Here is a 19458-nt window from a genome sequence, read left to right as displayed (position 1 = left end):
CATGTCCATTGAGTTCAGTGATGCCATCCAACCATCTCATCCTGTGTCGTCCCCTTCTCCTCCTGCCTTCAATCTTTCCCAGCATTAGGGTCTTTTCCAATGAGTCAATTCTTCACATCAGGTAGCCAAATTATTGGAGTTTCAGCTTCAGCATCAGTCCTTCCAATGAACATTCAGGACTGATTTCCTTTAGGATGGACTGGTTGGATCTCCTTGCAGTCCAAGGGACTCTCAAGAGTCTTCTCTAACACCACGGTTCAAAAGCATCAATTCTTTGGTGCTCAGACTACTGAACCGCCCAGACTACTCAACTGGTTTATGATCAGGCCATTCAAGATGGCTCTTCTCTTCTCTCTGTACATCCCCTGCTCCACCAGTGCCTGCTCCACCCTACTCACATGACTGACCTTCCCTCTTAATCATACAGTCTAACCAGTACACAACCTACCTACTTGCCTCGGGCCCCACCTAGTGATTGGGGTGACACAGTGACAATCACTGTACCTAGTGATTGTCCTAACCTTTAGCTCTACCAGGAGAGCTTATCAAAGGTGCAGTGCCCCTCTGCTGGTTTCCCTGGTAATTCATGAGCCAACCTGACATCAATTCACACACACACACACACACACCCTCTTGGTAGTGAAGACTACTCCCATGTCCTGTCCACTGTCAGTCCCACACAGTGAGGTGTTGCTCCAGGACCTTTCTTCAGATGTGTGAAAATTCCCCATCCATTAAACCACTGATGCCTCTGTCACTGACTCCGGGGCCTTTCTTCGGCCATGGAGCTGGGCAAGTACAGGGCTTGCAGGCCTATGGAGTGCAGCCCAACAGTCAGCTTCTCCATTTGAACAAACTCCTCACTTCACATCACAGCCTGAGAAATGTTGTCCTACACAGATCCAGCCTTCACTTACTTCTCCCTTCTATGAACTTCTAGAGCACTTGGAGTTGGTTGTCTATTTTCCTTCCCAGTTAAACTATTCTACTTTTAGGCTGTAAGCACTTGGGGTGTAGCTATTTAGTGATTTTGTATTTAAGAATAATTTTTTTTAACCTGCTTTCAATTTCACAGAGATCTCCTGTGTATAGGGTTTCCCTAGTGGCTCAGCCAGAGAAGGAAATGGCACCCCACTCCAGTACTCTTGCCTAGAAAATCCCATGGACGGAGGAGCCTGGTAGGCTGCAGTCCATGGGATCGCTAAGAGTTGGAGACAACTGAGCGACTTCCCTTTCACTTTTCACTTTCATGCATTGGAGAAGGAAATGGCAACCCACTCCAGTGTTCTTGCCTGGAGAATCCCAGGGACGGGGGAGCCTGGTGGGCTGCCGTCTCTGAGGTCGCACAGAGTCGGACACAACTGAAGCGACTAAGCAGCAGCAGCAGCAGCAGCAGCAGCAGTGGCTCAGCAGTAAAGAATCTGCCTGCAGTGCAGGAGATGTAGGAGACACAAGTTCAGTCCCTGGGTCAGGAAGATCTCCTGGAGGAGGAAATGGCAACCCACTCCAGTATTCTTGCCTGGAGAATCTCATGGACAGAGGAGCCTGGTGGGCTACAGTCCATAGGTTGCAAAGAGTGGGACACAGCTGAAGTGACTTAGCACGCATGCATGGACACTCCTGTGTACAAGCCATTGTGGGTACAAAAATGAGTAAGATGTAGTACCTACCCTACCCTGAAGGAGCTCAATGTCTAGTAAAGGGAGGAATTCCTCCCTTCCTTCCTTCCTTCTTTCCATCCCTCAACATTTTCCACACACTACTGTGTTGCAGACACTGCTAGTTGTGGGAATATAGGATAGTGAAGACAAAGCCTCTGCTTTTGAGTCTAGTGGGATTACAGATAACTGTAAGCAAGTATCTTTTTAAAAAATTTATTGTATTGAAATATAGTTGATTTATAATGTTGCATTAGCCTCAGGTGTACTTCAGAGTAACTGAGTTATATATGAAAGTGAAAATGAAGTCGCTCAGTCATGTCCAACTCTTTGTGACCCCATGGACTGTATGTAGCCCACCAGGCTCCTCCATCCATGGGATTTTCCAGCCAAAAATATTGGAGTGAGTTGCCATTTCCTTCTCCAGGGGATCTTCCTGACTCAGGGATTGAACCTGGGTCTTCTGGAATGCAGGCAGACTCTTTACCATCTGAGCCCCAAGGAAGCCCCATTATTTATGTATGTGCACACACATTCTGTTTCATATTCTTTTCCATTATGGTTTATCACAGGATACTGAATACAGTTCCCTGTCCTATGGAGTAGGGCCCTGTTGTTTATCCATTCTATATATAATAGTTTGCATCTGCTATTCCCAAACTCCCAGTCCATCCCTCCCCCTCCCACCTACCCCTTGGCACCCACAAGTCCATTTGCCATGTAAGCACTTCTCTCTAATAAATGTCTCAATGCTCTAATAGTATTGCCTTGGGAGTGGATTTGAGTGATTGATTAACTGATTTGGGAACTGAGGAGGCAGGAAAGGCTTCAGGTAGAAATTTGGGTTAAATTTGGAAGTTGACTTTGAACCCCCAGGTAGACTGAAGTTTCCCACACAGAGGGAACAGCATGAACACATGAACACATGTGTGCAAGGGAACTTGCACACATGCATGCACATGTGTACACACACACACATAACATGATATATTTAGAGAAGAGCAAACGGTCAGGTGTGCCTATATCATGTGGGCTCATGTGTGCATGCTGGGGTGGATGAGGGCAGAGGAGGCTGAATAGCTGGAAATAAGGCTCAAAATTAGGCTGGAAGTCACAATACTGAAGGTCCTGTATAACATGTGTAACACTGAGAAACTTGTGGGGTTTTTTTTCCTTTCATTTTGCAATGGGGAGTTCTTAGTGATTTTCAGATACTATCATCTCATAGCAAGTACTCAATAAAACTTCCTTGAATTGATTGTGGAAGGAGAGAGAGGAATCTCTTTAAGGGTTAGGCAAAATGACCTTTTATTTGCTCTGGATTCTGCAGTCTTGATTAGGATTGTCAAGAGGCTGCCATGGTGGGGAAGGAAAGTGTGCCTGACTGAAGAGAGCTTCCAATCAGAACAGTCAATTTAAAGCACAACTTAAAGGCTCAGAATAAATTGATCTGTATAAAATGTGGGTTATTATGTCATTGAAACCCATACAGAATATCTGATGTGAAGAGCACTTGAAGGCCCTCTTTTTACATATGCTTTTCCATTATAGTTTCTTACAAGATATTGAATATAGTTTCCTGTCCTTTACAGTAGGACCTTGTTGTTTACCTATTTTATATATAGTCATTGGTATCTGTTAATCCCAAACTCCCAATTTATTTCTCCCCTCTTCCCTTTTCCCTTTGGTAATTACAAACAAATTTGTTTTCTATGTCTGTGAGTCTGTTTCTGTTTTGTAAATAAGTTCATTTGCATGATTTTTTTTATATTTCACATATAAGCAATATCAAATGACATTTGTCTTTATCTGACTTACTTCACTTAGTATGATAGCCTCTAGGTTCATCCATGTTGCTGCAAATGGCATTATGTTGTTCTTTTTTGTAGCTGAGTACAATTCCATTGCTCTCAGTCACTGCAGTGATGCCAACATAGGCTGGATGTTTTTCAAAAGCAGGGAAGATGTTGTAGAGGACATTTCAGCATTAGATTGGCTCCCTTGGTGACCCCTGAGATGCTCTCGAAGAAGCCTGATTCTCCAAGGAGTCATTGTAAAATCACTGGACTAAGTGACATTTACTGTCTAGTTTATGCCCACGTTCACACATCAGTGTCTTAACGTCTGTAGATTTTACCCATTGGTTGAAGTTCTACAGTCTTGTAATCTGCTTCTCTTTAAATTTTTTTTTCTTAAACTTCTATGTAAGGAGCTCTGTGCCTCCTAGTAAATTGTATTTCTCAGGTTTCCAAAGGGGGCCTTTAGCCAAATGACCTGTGGCCACTCCATGAAGGCAGGAAAAAGAGTTAGAATTATGTAATACGTGTTCGTTCTCGCTCTCTCTCTCCCTCCCTCTCTCCTCCCTCTCTTCCTCCCCCACCCTCCCCTTCTCTCTCTCTCTCTCTCTCTCTCTCTCACACACACACACAACTAGTTTGATGAAATTGAAATACAGAGATGCCAAATGACTTGTCCAAGATCACATGGCTACTTACGTTAGATCAAGGAATGGAACCAGAAAAACATGTACTTCATTATTAATGGTGTGGCTTGAATTTCTGAAGAGATAGTAAGCCCTTCTCTAATATCCTCCACCAAATATTTTATTTTATTAATTTATTGAGAAGTATGTGTTAGTAAGGTAAATCTATGGTTTCACAATATAAAACAGTATCTCATGGTATTTGTGACTGCATCTATCTCAAATCAGTGAAGTTTTACTTGCCTCTGAAGCTGCTGTGATCTTAACACAAGAGACTTAAGCTGACTATGGGCATGCCTGTTGCTCTTAGGAGCTCTCCTGTGAAAGATTCTGGGGTGTTCTTTATGCATGCTGTCCAGGTTTTATCACTTGGAAGTTCCTCCAGCTTCCTTTAAAATCCCTTGGCTACAATCGAGTGCTGTCCTAGGAATGACTTACTGCACTGGGCCTGGGAGAGAGGGCTTCCTCTCTTGGATGGCTGAGTAGCTCCTTTAATCTATTTATTCCAAGTGTTCATTGCTCTGGGGCTCTGGGATTCTTCAGGATGAAAGCCCTCTATAAATATTTGTTATTGTTATGATAACCAGTATGGCTTCCTGAGTGAGATAAATTTGTCTTCTGGCTTCTGCTTCTCATAGCTTCCTTCCCTATCCTTTTATTTCTCTCTCCAGATAATATTTTGTATTAGAGAATCAATCTATTTGTACAGTTAATTAAACTGAATGCAGTGTAATAGACATTAGCAACTTTTCAGGTTGTGACTGCTAAGGGATAAAGGCATTGAAGCTGAGAGTTTGTACCATAAATATATTATTTTCATCAACCAGAGGGGAAAATATCCTCAAAAATGGAATTAAAAGTGACAGCATAAAAATGATTAAATACTGCATGGAGAGGTCATGGGGACTGGTTTCCACAAAATTAAAAATAATAAAGCAATGTTTGAAAATCCCAGAGACTTGTCCTGATAACCCTGACTTTTCAGGTTCCTATAGGATGAGAGTCAGATCATTTACCAGGAAAACAAGACCTCCCTGATCTGGCCCCAGACTAGTTTTCCAGACTCATCCGTTCCTTCTCTCTCCCATGAATCATTCTCATCCCTCCTTGCTTATAAAGTCCTCCTCCTTCTTTAATCACAACCCACTGGTCCTTCCAGAGTTCAGGTGACAACTCCAATTTGAAACTGCCCTGACTATATTTACCCCCAAATATCAATCTGTTTCCTTTTCTGAAATCTTATATACCTGCCTGCATTCTCATTTGGCATGTCATCCTTCAGGGCAGTAAATTCAAATAGTCTTCTCGTGTGAGTCATTCTTATCTCCCAAATATTAGTAGTTTGCAAGCTCCTGAGAGACAGAGCCTAGTACTGCTTTAAGTTATGTATCATTGTGTTCCCAACAGCACCATGTGCAGAGGAGATAGTAAATGAATCAGTTGAGAACTTCATGTTGAGGAGAGTTGTAGTTAAGCAGAGTAGAAAAATGAGACTCACAATTGGCAGGAATGAAAGGATATAGGGACACAAGCAGTTGAAATGAAAATGGGATAGATCTCTAGAATTTGGGATTATTTAACAGTTGGGTAGGGGTATTTTATGGTAGCCAGCACACAGACCAAAACATCTGGTTGCCTCCAAATATGATTGGCCCAGCTGGTTAGGGTGCTCAGAAATACTTTGCTCTTGAAGTTTAATGGATTTTGTCCAGCTGTGTCGAGTATTCTAGCAGCTGCTCAGAATATAGCACTTCTGGGTCACATCTGTTGATGACACAAGGAAGATATGAACATGGGGATTCTTTTATTTCCTTGACTCCAAATATGCAGGTAGTGTTTCCCTGAAACTTGTACTTCCCAGAGGCAAATGATGACAGCCTCTGTCCTTTAATTTTCCTGACCACGTGTGCATTTGAAATAAATAGTATACATTGGCTCACTCATACCTACTCCCCACCATCTTGCATTCCATATTGATACACTGCTCCCACTTCAAGCTATGAACTTGTATTGAGTTCTGAAACAGAACAGGCACCTAGTAGGCACTTAATAATTTTTTCCAGGTTTGGCTGATTTAATTACAGATCTGCTAACTGGCTCAGACGGTAAAGAATCTGTTGGAATGACATTTGAGGGCCAAAACCAGCATGGAGTGAAATCAGTCTATCAGGTCTTTATTGAGAAATCACCCAGCTCCAGGCCACAGACTGTGAAACAGCCAGTAGAGGAGCCTTTTGGATCTTGTATAATCTAGTTCCCAGGGTGTACAATGATAAAACTACCAGATGTCTTCCAGCTCCAACATTCCTTTTACTCTTGTCCCAGTCCTGTGTATTTTCAAACTCTCTGCCCATCATTGTAAGCATTCACTGAATGAATTATTGAGACTTGTCTGTTTGTATAGATGTACATTTAGAAGATAATACTAAAGAGCATGATACAACTGAAAAGGAATAAAGGACAGTCTAGTATGAGGTGATGTGGACAAAAGTATTTAGACTTCAAAAACCTTCTTTTAAGAGGGAGGGGATTCGGTATACTTATGGCTGATTCACATTGTTGTATGGCAGAAACCAACACAACATGGTAAAGCAATTTTCTTCCAATTAAAAATAAATTTAAAAGAAAACTTTTTTTTTCCTAAAGGAATTGAAAAGACTTTTCTATACTTTGATATTATATCATGAAGACAGTATGTTCATGTTTGCAGGCATTTTTGAGTTTTTTCAGACAAAAAACTGCTACTTCTGCTCTTACTATTTTAATAGATAAGTATTGCAGATGAAAAATTCCAGGGAAATGAAGAATGACAGTTACACCCCTGAACTGACTGTCTGCACTGATGACACGTTGCCAGCTTCTTTACACTTATCTCGTTTAATCAGGCTGTTTTTCTTGGAGAGCTCTTCAGCCAGGTGATAGGAGCTTGGGTTTTATGGTTGTTGTTTGTGAAAAGGGTTAATATTCCTATATTCTGGTATTTCCTGCCCTTTTTCTGATACTTCTGAATGTTTTAGAAAAGTTTAAGTCTGGATGCTGAGGCACAACTCCATAGATCAATATCGCACATTTTAAATCTGATTCACTATAAAGTGAGTTATTTTGTAGTTCAAACATTTTTTTTAGGATCCCAGCTACTTGGGCTATCCCCATAACTTCCTAGCTTGCTTTGTAAGACTTTTCAGTGTGTGTTAATGCAAATTTAAACTCTTAAGGATAGATTCTTATATTGCTTGCACATATCCCCCGCCGTATGGTTTAGATATAGGCTATGGAGCAGGATTGCCTAGATTTCGATCCTAGTCATGTCATTTAATAGGTACTGACTTTTTCAAAGCTTTTATTTTATGGAAGTATAGTTTATTTGTTGTTGTTTAGTCACTAAGTCATGTTGGACTCTTTTGTGACCCTATGGACTGTATCCTGCCAGGTTCCTCTGCCCATGGGATTTCCCTGTCAAGAATACTGGAGCAAGTTGTTATTTCCTTCACCAGGAGATCTTCTCAACCCAGGGATTGAACCCGCATCTCCTACATTTGCAGGCAGATTCTGGTGGCTCAGTGGTAAAGAACATATCTGCCAATGCAGGAGACGCGAGTTTGATCCCTGGGTCAGGAAGATCCCCTGGTGAAGGAAATGGCAACTGGCTCCAGTATTCTTGCCTGGTATCCCATGGGCAGAAGAGCCTGGCAGGCTACAGTCTATAGGGCTGCAAAGAGTTGGACACAACTTAGCGACTGCGCATACACACATATAGTTGATTTACAATGTGGTGTTAATTTCTGCTGTACAACAAAGTGATTGTTATACATACATACATTCTTTTCACATTCTTTTCCATTATGGTTTATCACAGGATATTGAATATAGTTCCCTGTGCTATATACTATAGGACCTTATTGTTTATTCATTCTATATTGTTTATTCATTCATTCTATATATGATAGGTAGTTAGGTAGTTAGAATAGGAGAAAGGAGTCCAGAATGGCGGTGGCTAAAAGACAAGGAAGGGAAAAGCCTGCAAAAATAGAACAAAGGAAGGTCTGAGGACCGGAGTGAGGACCTCTGGTAGAAAAAACAGCACTCCTGGCTAGCCCAATTTATATAGGGCAGGCCCACGGGGAGGAAAAAACATATAAAAAGAGGAGCCAACGGGCCGGGGCTCTCTTCTCTTTGTGTCTTTTGAGTCAGCATGCTCTCATGCCTCAAGGATGTATTTTCCTTTTATTTTCTAAATAAAACTGAGCTCTAACATGAAGCTGTAACACTGATCTGTCCAAGAACTATAACATGGTCTGTCCAAGACCTGGGACACCTTCTGAGGGCTTTAATGTCTGTTGCTTCAAATTTTTGTTGTGACAAGACAGAACCAAGGAATTACACACTCCCCTGACAATAGTTTGCAAAATCTGCTAACCCTAAACTCCCAACCCAACCCTCCCCTATAATAGCTATTGACTTTAGGCTAGTCTTGCAACTTCTCTTTGTCTTCATTTCCATCTCTGAAAACGGGTTATTCATAGTATCTACCTCAGGGTGTTCTGGTGAGAATTAAATGATTTCAACAGTAAAGCATTTGAACAGTGCCAGTCCCAGAGTTAATATTATTATTTGCCTCTGAAACTGTGTATTTGCTCTTTCCTGTCTCCATAACTTTCTTTCCTACATGATATTCATGGCTGACTATTTACAGCATACACATGTTCATTCTAATGTCATCCCTGATGGATACCTCCCCTGTCCACCTGCTGTATGCTAGGTCCCTCCCTGCCATGCACTATTATATCACCATGTGATTCCCTTAACTGTCTATATCCACTCTCTGAAACCATTTGGTTTCCATGTTTACATATGATCTGAATATTCTCACTAGAACATAAGTTCCATGAGGCCAGGGTCCTTATCTGCCCTGTTCACCACTGTATCTGTCTGGTACTGCATAGCACACTCAGTTCAGTTCAGTCGCTCAGTCATATCTGACTGTTTGTGACCCCATGGACTGCAGCATGCCAGGCCTCCCTGTCTATCATCAACCCCCGGAATTTACTCAAACTCATGTCCATTGAGTCAGGGATGCCATCCAGCCATCTCATCCTCTGTCATCCCTTTTTCCTCCTGCCTTCCATCTTTCCCAGCATCAGGGTCTTTTCAAATGAGTCAGTTCTTTGCATCAGGTGGCATAGCACAAGGCAGAGTTCAATTAATATGTGTTGAATGAATAAACAAATACAGTTACTCTATTTTCAAGCAACCTTTTCTGTCAAAGAACCTTTATGTGCTTCAAGGTAAAAGAAACAGTAGCAAGATACACTTTGGATCCTAAAATACTGAATTGTTTTGCACATTTTCAATGGTTTAGGTGGGAATAGAAGAGAGAATGTCATTAGCACTGGCTTAGAAAATCAAAGCATATGATTTTTGCAATGCCAGTGTCTCCTACAGGGGTCTTTGCCAAATGAGTACCTGATAATGTTGGTCACTGCCTCCTGCTCCCCTCTCTGGACACACCTTGCCATTTTTATTATAGTATCTCAAGAGCATTTAGCACATGATTTGCACGCAGCAGGTGCTCAATAATTATCCACTATATGAATGAACTTACTCTTTTTTTGTCATCAAAACTCTATATGTCAATGAGATATGGAAAGAAAAGAAACCATTTGCATAGCAATTTCAAGAGTTAAGGCTTATACTTGTGGGTTTGAGAAGTGCATACACTAACAACAGCCAAACTCTTAATACAGATTTTCTAACTCAGGCCCTTGGAGACTTCTCAAAGAGACCATTGTTTGGTTATTTTAAGGTGGGCTCCCTCTCAAACTTTCAGGTTTCCATAGAGATGGCATGTTTTTCTTCCTGAATGATATTTGCTTGTAACCTCAGAAGCCTGGTCAGCAAATTAGCACAGGTGATTTAAGAGTGGAGAGGGGTGACTATGGCAGCTTCGAGGTCTTGCTACCCTATAAAGGTCTAGTTTGTTAAATGTAGTGAGGAAAGAGAAGCTAAAGATCATCCTAAAAAAAAAAAACAAAAACAAGGCTACTGTTGGAAAGTCTTTCTTTTCCTCTCTGATGAATAAGGATATGTTAATATGAGGAAAGAAGGAAGGGTTCCAGGTTGCAAGTTTCAAAAGTCAGGACTGGCTGATTCATGTTGATGTTTGGCAGAAACCAACACAATACTGTAAGGCAATTATCCTTCAATTAAAAATAAACAAATTTAAATATTTTAAAAATGTCAGAGCTGCAATGTGCTTGTAATAGTTGTCATAAAATAACATTTGTGGGGGCAAAATGTGTGTTCAGAAGTTGTTACAGTGTTCTACAATAAAGCACTTATATGGTAGAAGTGAACTGAGTAGCGTGGAATTGTTTAATGGTGTTTGTTAGTTTCAGTTTATCTGAGTATATGCTTCTTGAGGGAGAAGACCCTATCTTAACATTCCTTTTGAATCCTATATAGCATGTTGCCCTGTCTCATCTGAGAAAATGGGGTTTCTCTCATTTTCCCACTCTCTTGTATTAATGTTTCTAAATCACCTCTCTGATAGCATTGCTTTCTGTCCAAACCTTTAATGATGCTTCCTTGCCAGTCAAACCCTTAAGCCTGACACTAAAACCCTTTCAAGATCTATCTTTTAGTTTGCTTTCCCACCCATTCGAAAATATACCCTAATCTCAGACATCCTGGAGTACTTATCTTGCATTTCCTGGTTATTCCCTGTGCTTTTTTGGTTCAATCTTTCCCACCAACCCTTCCCCCACCAAATGTTTGCTTATGCTGTTCCTTCCCTCTGGAATGCCTCTCCCTCACCCTAGAATCTCTAGCTAATGAAATTCTTCCCATCCTTTAAAGCCCATTGAAAGGCCACCTCGGTGGGAAGTGATCTCTTGGTGTTGCGAATTCCATTAGCCTTTTATCCTAATCTTCTTTTCATTCTGCTAAGGCTCAACACAAAGCCTCCATACAGGTATTCAAATATTTGGAGACTCATAAATGAACTATAGGTTGATTCACATGTATCCCAGGGCCAGAGAGGCAGAAATGACCACCATCTAGCAAGGCTGGCCAGGAGGTATTCTATATACTAAAGCCTGTTTTCATTGCCTTCCTTAATAAAAAGAGAAGATGAATTGGGGGGTTGTTTGGGAAGTGATAATCAGGCAGAGAGAAGGAGGCTTACTTGATTACAACTGAGAAGGAACTTCTCAGGAGACCTGACTTGTCGCTGCCCTGAGGAGTACAACATAAGCCTTAGAGGGAAAGGCATTGGGATCTAGAAACACTGAGGACTGTGGCTTTGTCTGGTCTTTTTTACTTCTTGCCACCACTATGCTGTGCAGCTCAACAAGCCTGTCAGAACACTTATCACCTCTTCAATCAGTGGCCATCACTCTGATGCCAAGGAAACTATAGGATTCCACAGGGAAGTAATAGATAAGAGGAAAGCAAACCATACATATTCCCTTCATTAAGACATTCTCACAAGTAACCCAAGTTCTAGCAAATCACATAAAATGAGAGACAAAAATTGCCTTGTTTAGAAGCAGTATGGCAGAGTGTGATGCCAACAGCAGAGATTAGTAAGCATATATATATATATATATATATATATATATATATATTCCTTAGGGACCATGGCATGGTGGCCCAAAGCACTTCCCATAAGTTTGATGCTTATGCTTTAAATGCAGACCTGCTCTGTAATCTCATCCATAATGTAACTGTGTTTGTATTTAAAATAATGATTATAGTCAAAGTCACCTCTCCAAAGAGGGTACCACGTTTATGCTGCTGGGACTTTCAGGGACTACCTGGCATACCACTGAACATTCCAGACTATTCTCAACCCAGATTGGAATAGTGAGGATTCAATGAGATAATATATAGAAAGCATGTAGCCCAATGCCAGACAGATAGTAAGTGCTCTACATATGGGACCTGTTCATAGTTAATTCCTCTAGGAATATGGTTTTTTGGCCATTAGGAGATTACCATCTTCCTCAAAGCTTTGTCATGAGGATTCTGTGAGGCATGGATACAAAGCAAATTGACTCCTTGATTCCTGGCCAAGTAAAAGTTCACTTTTTAGGGTAGCACTTTATTATTCACATCTTCCAGAGTAAAATGTTGAATTGCATTCACATTAACACATTTTAGAATTTGTCTCTTATGGGTGAAGTGTGTCTCTCCCTTTCTATCCTGAGATAGAGGAAAGAAGACAGGAGTGACAGCCACATAAGAAGCATGCATGCATGTATGCAGGCAGACATGCACATGTGCACACATGCTCACATGCATTCCATGACAGCCTTATAAATACTCCTCCTAATGCCTGTGCTCACCTAAGTGCAAAGCAAGGACCACAGGCCAGAGGGTTCTGACCATGATTCCTATGTACCAAAAACCATTCCACCTTGATCAAGGAAGAAGAGGTCTTATAATATGATGGCAATTATCCAGGCAATTTGCAAAGCATATTTTACCTGCCATGTGCTCTCTGGCAGAAATGATCTCTGATTACAAGCCTTATGCAATAAATATATAGATATCTTGTTTTACTCTCTTGCTTCTGTGTGTGTGTGTGTGTGTGTGCTCAGTCACTCAGTAGTGTCTGACTCTTTGCAACCCTATGGACTGCATAGCTTACAGGATCTTAGTTCCCAGATTAGGGATCGAACCTGGGCCCTCAGCAGTGAAAGCACCAAGTGGTAAGCACTGGACCACTGGGGAATTCCTGAATACTGCTTATTTTTATGTTTAAACCTCAGATTTAAAAATTAAATTATACTTGTTACAAAATATTTTTAAATCAAAAAATGCAGATAAATATATATATTAAAAAAAAGACCATCCCTCTCCCCACCAAATAGCTGCTGTTAACATTTTTTGTTTGTTTTTGGCCACGCTCCATGGCACACGGGTTCTTAATTTGTCAACCATTGCTGGAACCCAGGCCGCCTGCATTGGAAGGGCACAGTCATATCCACTGGACGATCCCCTGCCACTGTTGACATCTCTAACAGTGGTTATTATATTTTTTGAGTACAAAGATTCATTTAATTTCACCTTTGTAACAAATAATAAGCTGTCAATAGGGCACAATTCTTTAGGGGATGACAGTCATGTGACTGGAAGCAACGTCAAGGTGCTAGAATGTGCACCTGAGAACTTATGAGTGCCCTGAGGCTCACCTTGGCTGCAGCAGAACTCCTCGTGGAAGAAATGGAGAACTAAGTGTCAGAACAGAAGCCATTTCAGAGGGATTGACAGTCCCTGCTAAGGCTCTGTAATGTAAGCAAAACTTTCCCAGCTCATTGCTGGTGAAAGCCTTGAGGTCTCGCTCGTGAAAAGGCGGGGTTTGTTTTGCCAGTCACCTGCAGGTGCTCTTCGCCTTCTCATTGCCCCCAGAGTAGAGACAAAGTCAGTACTGAGTACCAAGGTCCTTTGAACATCACTTATTTTCAGAAACCACTCCTTCAAAAAAATCTATTATAGGTGCTTTTGGGGAGAGTGGGATGTGTGGCAGAAAGGTGGGAAGCTCAGTGTTCAGCAAGATTTAGTTGTTACTATAGAACAATGAGTGATTTAAATCTTTCTTGAAGCTGTAGCACTTTAAAGACACTGTCACCACCCATAAGCATGTCAGGGCAATATATTTATATGTAAAGATTTCTTGAGACATTTTAATTGTTTTTCATTCTTTCCCCCTACACCTACAGCTCTGGTTCTCAGATTGTATATGCCTCAGAAACACTCTGAACATGGGAGAACAGAGGAGAAGGGGGTTTGCTCCCAATTTTGGGGGCCTGAGAATTTGCATTTTCCGTAAGTTTTTAGGTGATGCTGATGTTGCTGGTTTAAGGTCCAGATTCTGAGAACCACTGCCCTACTAGAAATATATAGGAATGATCCTATCCCAAAATACTTAGAGAGAAAATGAAACTGCAAATTATCGAAAATACTATTCTTGAATTAGGTGATTGTTAAATTTTATTATATTTATTTTTCTGGCCTTGCCATGTGGCTCATGGGACCTTAGTTCCCCAACCAGGGATCGAACCTGGGCCCTGGCATTGGAAGCATGGAATCCTAACCACTGGACCACAAGGGAAGTCCCTAGGCGATGTTTTAGAAAAATTATTGGCATTAGCTACCACCACACTTCACCAGTTCTTACATATTGCAGATTTTATTTTTCAGATCCATGACAGTATTTGTGTTGCAGAGTTCCTTTTTATCTACCTCTGTACCTTCTAATCAACAAAATTGCTCTGATATTTATGTTTCTGAAAAAATATAGTCTTCCAGCACTTTCAGGAGATATCTGGGTTATTTGTTTTTGGGAGAGAGGATTTCTGGCCCTGCCAATGATTAACTGTAGATCCTTGAGCGTTATCTAACATCTCTGAACTTCAGTATAGGTGGAGCAGTGATAAAGAATCTGCCTGCCAATGCAGGAGATGTGTGTTTGATCCCTGGGTCAGGAAGATCCCCTGGGGTAGGAAATGGCAACCCACTCCGGTATTCTTGCCTGGAAAATTCCATAGACAGAGGAGCCTGGCAGGCTACAGTCCCTGGGGTCGCAAAGAGTCAGACACGACTGAGTGACTGAGCATGCATGCATGCATCCACGTCTGTAGAAAGGAAAAAACCCCAAACAGAAAAACACCTGGTTTGCCCAAGGGAGTGTGAGCATTAGACAAGATAAAGCATGCATGAAAGGCCTAGCATGGGGCCAATAAATATTAGGCCTCCATCTCCCATTTATTATCTACATTATTACTTCAAGTGATGCTCTACCACTGTTTCCAGTACTGATTGCTTTGTAACAGATTATAATATCTGACGGAGCCTGGGCACCATCTCACAGATATCTTAGCAATCCCTATAGTTCTAAGGCATTTTGTGTCAGGGCCAAGTGGGAACAGGTTTAATAATAATAGAGTTTATTGGTGCCCACTACTAGGACAGCTGAGAATGATCTCATCTAATCCTAACAACAGCCCTATAATGAAGGTATTATTATTATCATCATTATTTTTCAGATGAGGAAATGGGGACTCAGAGAGGTTAGGTAACTTGCCTGAGGTCACACAGATGCTAGTGAAGGCGGAGCCAAGATTTAAACTGAGGGCTGTCATTCAATAAAAGAGAAAACAGAGAAAAATAAACCCAGGGCTGTCTTCTCTCCAGAGTGTGAACCTCTAGCCACTACCTCTTCACCTTAGAATTACAAGCTGTCCCTGTTTAGAAGAGATTAGACATCATGGTCTGGTCCTCCTACAGTAGAGATGAAAGAACGGAGGTACAGGAAGGGCAGTGACATGCTCTGGCTCACTAATGGCAGATCCAAGAGCTCAACTTGAGTTGAACTCAGCTTCTGTAGCTTTTACAACAGTGTAGTTTTGCTTTCATACACATAAAAGTTTTCATTCCCAGTTCAATCATTGGACAAACAATGGTTCTGCTGAATTAGGAGGGGAGGTTAGATATTCCCATGTTTAACAACAACCGGCTCTCTATGGAAAGAGGGGAAAGCCCTATTTCGTAGCATTTGCCAATTTCCACAATATAAATACTCCCACCAAAGCTGATTTCAAGTTCTCAGTGTGATGTCACTAAATGCAGAGTTCAGAAGAGATGCATACAATCCAGAATCTTGAGTTGGCTCTTGCATGCCACTGCCTCCCTCTTTGTAGAGGATGACAAACCAAACCCTGGGTATTGTTCCAAGGTAAGATTCCAATAGTCAAGAAAAAAAAGTGAATGTTTCTTATATGCCAGGATTCTAAAATTCAATATAATTGGTGTTCTGGCCAACTCTTCTTTTAGAGTTTAGGACTGGCTCTATTAGTGATATTGAGTCCCTGCCAAAGGGAGTCTTGGGATTTATTTATAGAATCTTTTTCCCCCAAAAGGGTACAGGAATATATTGTGTCATGCTCTATCTTTAGACATGCAAATCCCTTTCTCAAATGACATCTTAGAGGACAAATTAAGACACTCCTAAGTTGTTTGTTTGTTTTCATTTTGGGGAAAAAAATCTATGATAGCCAAAAACTCTTTGAAATTTTAGAAAATAGCCTAAGGAATACATGTTTATTTTTAGGAAATTTAGAAAATACAAGCAAACAAAAGAAAATATGTTTAAAACTCATCTGTTCTTCCAAGAGCCAGAGATAAACATGGCTAACATTTGAGTGTGCCTACTGCTAATATTTTTCTCTTATATGCAGATAGATTTTTTTTTTAATGGCTGTACTGCAAAAGAAATCCATTTCCAAAATGAAAAGATATCACAGATTATTATCCTCCAGGTACAGGTCTTGCCACTCTATTTGTATTCACGGAAATGGTATGTTAGCTATATTTATGCTGATGTTCTACACACATTTGAAGATAATATTACTAATGGGGATTGTTATCTGTGAGCACAGATGGGGCTCAAAAGACCAGGGTGACAACATCAGCCCTTTCCAGTCCGTGGACCACTGTACACACAAAGACTGTTTTTGAGTCACAATTGCAGCTGTGCCGATAGTGTGGTTGATTGGGACTCTGCCTCTGAGACCTGAGGTCATCCTGGAGCTCAGAAAACAACCCCCTCCAGCACTCCCTTATTGCCTTAGCCAGCCCAGCCTGCCTGCTGTTTGTTTCCTGCTGCCCGCAGCTCGGCCCCATTGTTTGAAGTGGGGCTTTAGAGCTGCTTTAATGGGTTTTCTTCTGCTGTCCCTGCTTGGGGTTGCCTCACTGCAACTCACCATACAACAATCTGATCTGGCATCCTGGGGCCATCCTTCACACATGTCCAGCACAGTGGGGTGCTGTTAGAAATGGAATTTGTTCATTCCCTCTGCTTCAGCCTTGATTTTCGGGACACAATATCCTAGAAAAATTTACCAGTCATTGTAACAATGCAAGATCACTGACTCTAGGAGATGAATATTTCTTTCTGCAATAGATTCTCATTATTAAGTTTGGGACTGGTAGCCAGTTAGAGTTGCCAAAAGGTAAGGGAACGTAACCGACCTCTCTGGAATCTTGGCTTTCAGCTCTCCATCTCAAATGTGGATTTTCTTGACAGATTCTTTTCTACTATGTTTCCCGAGTTTGGTTCCCTACCCGAAGGCCACAGTTGAAAGATGGATAACTGCAAAATGTTTGGAAAAATGTAACTCGTGACGAGGAGTTGCTTAAAGTTGTAGTAAATTGCATATATAGACATAGGTGATATTTGGTGGATTTATGCTGACATTTTTGTTCTAATGCATCATTATTGATGAGGGTAGACTGTATGGCTCCCTTCAGAGAGAAGAAACCTTTTTAGCTAGGAAAACAATGTGACCAAAGAGAACCCAGGCCTCTAGACAGTACATGAAAGACCAAGTATTTTTTTTAGTTTCAGAAGAGTGAAGAGTAGCAGCTGGGTGACCTTAGGAAAATCACTTCACCTGTCTGTGCCTCAGTTTCCTCCTCAGTAAAAGGCAATGACTAATAGATATCTCATAGGGATGTCACAAGGATTAAATCAGACAGAGCACATGAAGAGCTTTACACACAATGCCTGGCACAAAGTATCAGTAAATGCCCATTCAATGTTGACTGTTTTCTCTAAAGGGAAGCCAGTGTCCTCATAGCCCTAGTTGTAAGGTAGCGATCCCAAGGCAGGAAGCCAACTGACCTTCCGGTTAGTTCCATGGAAGGTGGGAGGAGGGGGAGCTTCCCCTTTCCCCTTATTATGTTGCTTGGAATTCTTGTGAATCACAACATTTAGACCTGTAGTTCTCAACCTTGGCTGCACATTGGAATGACCTGCAGACTTTTAAAAAATACAAATGTCTGGGCCCCACCTCCAGAAATATTGACTTCATTCGTCTGTGGCGGCACCTGGGGAATGGGAAATTTCACAGCTCCCCAAGTGGTTCTAATGTGTGTTGACATGAGAACCACTTGGTTTTAGGCACATGCTGCACATCTGTGATAAAGATGATGAAAATCAGCATCAAGCCATGGAAGGGAGCAGAGTGCCACTACAGCCACTGCTGCCACTGCAGCCTTGATCATGTATTCCTTCCAAATCTTTTGACTCAGGGCAGTAATCACCAATCCACAAAATTTGCATTGGCTCCACCTGTATTTACCTGATATCATCCCCTCTCTTCCTTTAATATGTCCAATGTGCATAAGGGAGGATTAAAAAAGCTCACACCTGGCCTCGTGTTTAAGTTGAGTAAAGGTATGATGGTAGTCTAAGAGTTAATCTCGTTAAAGCTGATCTCCTATGCTTGGGCTGTTAGCTATTGCTCAGCATCTATTAATTTAGGCTTCAACATGTATCTGCCTTGTCCACAGTTTCAGGTGGTGCTATAACTCATGCCCTTCTGTCGGTTCCAGAAAATGACTGCATGTGTTTTATTTAGATAAACTGTAATTATGCCAACTTTCAAGTCTTTTGGTAATTTTGGCCCATTTGTGGATGATAAGTAGTAAAATCCACTCTTCCCTATTACATACTAAAAATCATCTGAAAACAGGTTTGTTTGGTTAATGAAGTCTTATGGGATGGGGGAGACAAGGAAAGGAACATAGTACTTGAGGTTTTCATTCAGCATGGATTACAAACAAGTAGAACAACTTTTGTTTGCTTAGAGGGCTCAAAGCCAGGCAACAAAAACTTACCTTGAGAGGACAGCAGTTAGGAACATGTCTCCACCCTATGTGACTGTGATGTATTCTAGCTTGGTGTAGACACTTAATCCAGGGTGGGGCCTATTAGTAATATAGGCATAGTCATTCCCCCCTTACCCTCTATGGTTACTGTTCAACTGGGTAACAAGCTCAGTTTGTAGTTAATGTCTATGTAAAATGGAAATATAAATCATCACTCAAATACTTGCTTTTGTGCCTGGATTCTTTCCTATAAAAATCTCATTGCTCTTGATGGAGGAAAATGGATGTGGTTTTTACACAGGAACATGATTTATGAAGTAATTGTCTGAAGCCCCCAAAAACCAGTTGCAAATAAATTTATCAATTTGAAATGAGATGATCTCGAATCAGAAACAAATGATGGTTACTGAGTTTGGGATAGACATGTACACACTGCTATATTTAAAATGGATAAGCAACAAGGACCTCTTGTATAGCACAGGGCGCCGGCTCAAAATTATGCAACAGCCTACATGGGAAAATGAAAAAGAATAGATATATGGATGTGTATAACTGAATCACCTTGCTGTACACCTGAAATTTTCAGAACATTGTTAATCAACTATACTAAAATATAAAATAAAGTTTAATAGAAACAAATGATTG

The 19458-nt window shown here is 41.1% G+C and overlaps 1 protein-coding gene and 1 non-coding gene across 3 annotated transcripts in view; one reads left to right on the top strand and one right to left on the bottom strand.

Moving 5' to 3' along the window:
• Nucleotides 1-19458, top strand: part of COL4A6 (collagen type IV alpha 6 chain) — a 337948-nt gene that overhangs the window by 86199 nt on the left and 232291 nt on the right. The window lies entirely within an intron of this gene.
• Nucleotides 14183-14254, bottom strand: TRNAW-CCA (transfer RNA tryptophan (anticodon CCA)). Its single transcript has one exon. It is a non-coding gene; the product is annotated as a tRNA-Trp (tRNA).

This window comes from Bos indicus, chromosome X, assembly GCF_029378745.1.
Source record: "Bos indicus isolate NIAB-ARS_2022 breed Sahiwal x Tharparkar chromosome X, NIAB-ARS_B.indTharparkar_mat_pri_1.0, whole genome shotgun sequence".
NCBI classification, from domain to species: domain Eukaryota; kingdom Metazoa; phylum Chordata; class Mammalia; order Artiodactyla; family Bovidae; genus Bos; species Bos indicus.
Note: the sequence above shows the minus strand (reverse complement) of the source record. Positions and strands in the feature narration are given on the sequence as shown.